We start from the raw sequence: 6,459 nt of genomic DNA, 5'->3' as shown, positions 1-6,459 counted from the left end.
TGGGGAGAGAATCGGCGAAATGAGAAAACTCGTTGGTTAAGACAAAGACTAAGTTGTCTAGTAAGTTATTAGTATTGCCTATTAAACTATAGGGAATGCAAAAGCTGCAAACATAAGAAAGCAAAACAACAAATTAATTCACTGCTTCCCGTGACCAGGCAGGTGTTCTGCCATCTCCAGAATGGGGATTCATCATGTTTAACAGTGACTTGGGGATACAAATGCCATCACTCTGAATGTCCCCCCTTTTGTTCTCCCCACAGCTATCCTGATAATGATGCTATATGGTATGGAATATGATCAGCACAAATCCAAAACAAGGCCCCATACCAGCTAATTAGCTCTGCCCTGGTCAAAACTAGAACACAGAAACACCAGTCCAGCATTTGAAGACACAAAAAGTATGTATATTCACAGTTGTTATTGACTGTTAGGCACAGCAAGTGAGAGATAGATTCTTTGCCTCCTTTCCAAAGATATAACAAAGAACAGGAGGCTCCATGCTAGCTCCAGAAGTATTAGGAAAGGGCATTCAACCAAGTATAGAAAGAACAATACTGTAAGATGACTTTGGAGTCCAGTCTTAGTAGGAGCAGCTGTAGAAGTATTTATATACATTGGTGCCGCACTCATGAGCAAACTCCACTAAGTGGTTTTTGACAGTGACTTTTGCTCCACTCCCTTTATTGCTGTGATGCTTGGAGGTGATGGGTGGATCACTTTAACACTAACAGAAGTACTTTGTTAGGGAAAGTAAAGTCCACTAACAGTACTTACTATTGATATGTCTAGACATAGGAACAGCTGCAAGGATCTGAGTTCAAATGGATCAATCCCATTGCTCAGGAATCCAAAAAGCTCAGTTTTTACCAGAAAGAGTAGATGTAGGAGGTTCTTTTAAAAGTTGTATCATCTGAATTATTTCAGGTATCAGGATGGTCTTGCTGCTATTGTTTTTCCCTGTTTGCTACATTCACAAGCTGCACCCCATGTCCTGGTCCCCATCTCCCATATGGATTTGGTACCAGGAGCTCCTACAATTGATAAAGAGGAAAAAAGGTGGCTTAGAAAATGCACTTTGACATCTCATGCCAGCTATGGTACTTTTAGCCCTGTCACGGTTTCTGAAAAATACCCAGCCTGATACAATGAAGAAGCAAACATGTCAAATGTTACCTAAGTTACAAATCATTCTCGCATAATACAGATCCTTAACATATGAGAAATGTACTACCTGAAGAACATAATGGAAGTTTGTAGACAGTGTTCCAGGACAGGGGAGAGAGGAGAGACATGTTTGAACATTTCTGCTTGCTCCATTTTGGAGACATTGCTGGAAGACTAGGTTAGCCAGAACATCAACATAAGAAATGTTCACGAGTAGGATTTGGAGTTGTGTATCATTGTAGTTTCTTTTTCTTGCTGTGCGTTTTCTAATTTCTTTGGTAAATTAACATGCACTTCTTCTACCTGTTAGCTCACACGAAGTAAGTTGAGTTAAAGCTGACACATTCAGGCTGTATTTCCCCAAATATAAATCCTTCAGGGAACTTGCATGCTTTGGTGGCAAAGTTGGAAGTAGCTTTTGTCAAGCTTTAAGGGCAATTAAGAGAGTAGGAAGGCCAGGTATAACACACAGAAGCTCATCCAGTACCCACAACACCTCACAGCTCCAAGCAATATGCAGAATCACCCAGTGATGTAGTCCAACTGGTTTTAAATCACTGCTTATCAGTCAGCCTCGGCAATCCTAAAGATAGCAATAAGATATTTGGAAAATAATGTTGTTGTCTCTTTGAACTGCGCAACGAGAGAAGATGGCAGAAAATAAAATGGGCCAGCCATTTGCACATTCAGAAAGGGATCTCAGAAAAGGAGCTGGATTGCACCGGACAAGCAAGAGCTGAAAGTGGATAAAGTTTTGCTTGGAGAATCTCACCAAAGTGAGAATTGCATTGGATAGAAGACACTCTCAGCCAAAGCACCAGCCAAGTCCAGAACTCAATAAACATTTATTTGTCGTTTATGTGAATTAGAATAAAGATCGAGGCAGAAACTTGAGAGTCTACAATCAAGACTGCAGACTTCAGCTTGCCTAAGTAATCAGGCATTAATTCCACTCAGCCTTTCAATAAACAGATTCTATACTAAAATCTCCAACAAAATGTGGAGGTGGGAGGTAAGTGGATGGAAAAGCAATACCTTCTGTAAGCAGTATGAGCTCGACACCCTCAGTTGCTACAAGCTGGTATTTTGGGTCAAATTTGTATGCAAGGAGACAATGCAAGCACTACTCCCCTTCTTTGCTCCATTTATTACATGGTAAAAGGTGAGTGAATAGCTGGCACAGACCAGTGATATACAGTGATATACTATAGAAGCAGTCCCATATAACCCATGTGGAGAAACAGAAACACTTAAAATATATTGAAGCAAGTTTTAGGAAAAGCAAATCACCCACACAAAAGTTAATGAAAATTTAGGCTTAAATCTGTGTTCATCTCAGTTTCCTGATTGTAAAGGAAAAAGAACCATAAATATCTGAAAATAATTTGGAAGGGTTTTTATTAAGTGAGAAGCACCATAGAAAGGACCACGCTTGTGGTGAAGCACAAGACATTATGATATCTAATAAGATGCACTAATTAGCAGACTTGGATGAATAATGGTACCTAAACCTTGGAGGGGTTCTCAGAACCTTGCAGAGGAGAAAGGAAGCACACATAAAAAGGTAAGCAAGCAATCATTTGGTTACTTTATGTATAGAGAGCTGTGATGAGCCTGTTCAGAAAATTCTATACTGGGCTTTTCCTGATATTACAGTGCTTTCATGATCAGATCAAATAATTTGTAGTCTAAGACTTTGCAGGTAATCATTAATTTAATGGCAATAACATCTGCATTGTTTTACATACATGACATGGCATGCTACAGGTCAAGACAGCAGGGCTCGTTTAGGCAACACTGATCTCAAACAGGCTTAACCAGATGGTCCAAGTAACACAACATTCCCTGGGATGTGATCATCCATTCAAACTCCAAGTCAAGCAGACTGTTGGAGGAAATCCAGCTCTGGGGCCTGGTATCAGTAGGACAAGGACCTGCTGGAGTGAGTCCAGAGGACCACAGAGATGATTAGGGGGCTGGAGCACCTTTCCTGGGGAGACAGACTGAGAGAGATGGGGTTGTTCAGCTTGGAGGAGAGAAGGTTCCAGGGAAAGCTTATAGCACCTTCTTGAACCTAAAGGGAGCCTACAAGAAAGATGGGGAAAGACACTGCAAAGGCATGTAATGACAGGACAAGGATGAATGGTTTTAAACAAAGACAGTAGGTTTAGATTAGCTATTGTGAAAAAACTCGTAACTCTGAGAATGGTGGGGTCCTGGCAGAGGTTGCTCAGAGAAGTTGTGGCTGACCCCTCCCTGGAAGTGTTCAAGGCCAGGTTGGACAGGGCTCTGAACAACCTCGTCTAATGGGAGGTGTCCCTGCCTGTGGCAGGTGGGCCAGAATGAGATGAGCTTTAGGGTCCCTTCCAACCCAAACCATTCTGTGAGTCCATGAAATACACACCTGTGCTAAAGCCATGAGCTGACCTTTAACTCTGGGTTGATTATAACAGTGGAATACTGCTTCAGCTCAGGGTGAAAAGAGTTGAAGAGTGTTGAAGACAGTTAAAGAAGAGATCTTATCTAGTGACTAGACCAGTCTGATCCTAAAATCAGATTAAATAGCTTAAAACATCAAAGAGAAAAAGTAAAGATAAGGATTTGTACTAACTGGGAAAAAATAAGGTAGCAAAAAAATTAGTACACAAAAAGGGAAAATGAAGAATGGAATATCATGAAAAGGACATAACCCTGTAATATACTGTTTTCTGTTAGTTTGTTTCATAGTACAGCCCTCAGCAGGTAGGCTAGGCAATCTGCCATTCTGCATGTGGTGCACAATTCTCCCAGCCCAGGTCTGTCCTGCAGCCTGTGAGTTTAGGTGTCAGTTCTGGTACTTCATGGTAACCTACTGATAGTGGCTGAGTAACCTGGACAAATGGGCTACTGCTGCCTGTGGTTTGGGTCTGGTGTTTAGGACACCAAATCTTTATAGGTGGAAAGGCACTTACCCTCTTGGTAGTTCTGCTACATTTTTCTAGTTTTCTTCCTCTCCTGTAGAAGCTTCTTGAGCAGGTCATACACTCTGCCTTTAACTTTCCTCTCTAGATCTTTCAAGTTACAATATACCTTTCTTATATTTTCAGGATTTTGTGGGAACATGAAAGACCACTGCCCAGTACAGCATGTTCTCCATATTGTGCTGGAAGACTCTTGGTATTTTTTAGTACACTATGATACCTTTATTTCTCTTTGATTTTCCAGTTTCTTTCTTCTAAAAAGTCACTTTTCTCTCACCCTGTAGCATAGGTATCTTAAATAAAACAGTTATGCACCTTACTACTATGAAGTGTTTACACAGCACACTGTAGTGCACTGAAACATTTGTCTAGCACAGATCAGCTGGGGGAGCTATTAATGCCATGGTTTATAGTTTAGTTTTAAATAAAATAACAAAAAAGTAGACAGTGAGTTGTTATGAAAACTCAGTAAGAATTTAGTTGGTTTTAATGTTTTTATTAAATTCTCTTTTCTATAATACTTTTGTGTCTTACCTGCTCTTCTCCTCAGTCCTTCAGTCTTACAGGTATGATGAAAAAATCCCAAATTTTTAGAAGGACCATATTAAGTGCAGAGAGTGAGCATGCAAGAGAAACAAACCCCAAAAGACCAAAATAAGTTTCCACAAGGTTTTTGCACTCCTACAAACTATGATCCAAGTCTGTAAATCTTCAGTTTGAGAGCTGCTCATTTAGAATTTAGCAGATCCTGTACTTCTACACATCCCATCATAATCATAAGTAAAATGAGAGTGATTTGCTTTCTGCAACCTTTGGTGATGCTTGCCTTGTTTCACTTTTAACCCATAGGCACATTAGAACATTCAAGTGTCCTTAAAAGGCAGGGAGTTTCTACACAACGTCTATATACTGGACAAAAAAGGGAATATCAGTTGAGTTGCTAACATTTTTAATATTGCTGTATTTTAAGTTAAGGTGTAGAATTTTGCTCTGCTTGAAGCCAAGAATTAAATCTCTCACAGATCTTGTAAAGGACCATTTCTTAAGGCTATCTGGCACTGTTACTAATAATTACTAATTTGAAAACATCAGTATATCCTTTCATACTCTAATTCCAGTCCAAACAGTCCTCCCCATTGTCTGTAAAACTCAAGGCATATCAGATGGATCCAGCAGACAAAGAAGGTATACGGAAGGGGCTGGAACACATGGCATAGGAGGAGGGTCAAGGATCTGGGACTGTTCACTTTTCAGAAGTGAAGGTTAAGTGGGGACATCGATTGCTACCTTCAGCTCTCTGTTTGGAGGTTAAAGTGAACTGGAACCTCATCAGAAGTATAAAAAATCAGGGCAAAGGACAAGATGAAACAGTCACACGTGACATCAAAGGACATTTCAATTTCAAATGTGAAGGGAAAATATCTCTTAGTTTCAGTTAAGCAGAGTGAAGGGCTGCCCAAGGAGGCTGCAGAAATTTTCATCCATTAACATTTTCAGACCCTAGGTGTCCAAATCCTGAGCATCAGAATCTAGCTTTAGCATTAGCCATACTTTGAGCAGAAGATTGCACTATATAACCTCCAAAGATCACTTGTAACTGTATCTTTTTATTCCATTTAAAAAAAGCTGAAACCTTGTATTAAAAAAAAAAAAAAAAAAAAGTTGCTATTATAGAACATTTTGACCACGGTTATAGACTGAGTATTATTCTCCCTCTTCTCCTCACCTCTGCTTTAATAAGACAGTTACTTGAAAGAAGAAAATGTATTTCAGCAATTAAATTTGAATTATTTCCAAGATGGTATCCCCCCCAGCTGACAGCACAATGCAATGTTTACATTTAAATTTTTTTTTAGGTGGAGGTAACACTTATGCAAAAGAAGACTGATTAGTATTTTCTGGCACACTCAGGAGCAACACAGATTTGAGGAGGGCATAAAGAGTGCCAGCACTGATTGTAATGCTGAGTCAAATGCAGAGGAGTTGCTCGGAAGGGTCAGCCCAGCCGAAGAAGTTTCCAGGACTACATCACAGCCAACAAATTATATTTAGTTGGCAAGAACATTGCACACACCATAAATTCCCGGATACAGTTACAGCAAGCCGTTGCTGCCCGCGGCGTGGCCACATGCGCCTTTTGGGTACCCGCAAATTGTCATAACCTTTCTTCTACATCACGTCAATGCCTACCCTCTGTCTCTGACTTTTGGTCACCGTTCCGCGTTGTATCACGCATTGATTTTGGGGGTGGGGGGTACATTCTAGCAGTTGTAGGCAATTGGAGCCGGGTACGCGCGTGGCCTCCTCCTCCTTCCCATCTCTGACACAGGGC

The sequence above is a fragment of the Taeniopygia guttata genome, chromosome Z (genome assembly GCF_048771995.1).
Source record: "Taeniopygia guttata chromosome Z, bTaeGut7.mat, whole genome shotgun sequence".
Taxonomy (NCBI): Eukaryota; Metazoa; Chordata; class Aves; order Passeriformes; family Estrildidae; genus Taeniopygia; species Taeniopygia guttata.
The sequence above is the reverse complement of the archived record's forward strand: the minus strand, read 5'-3'. Positions refer to the sequence as shown.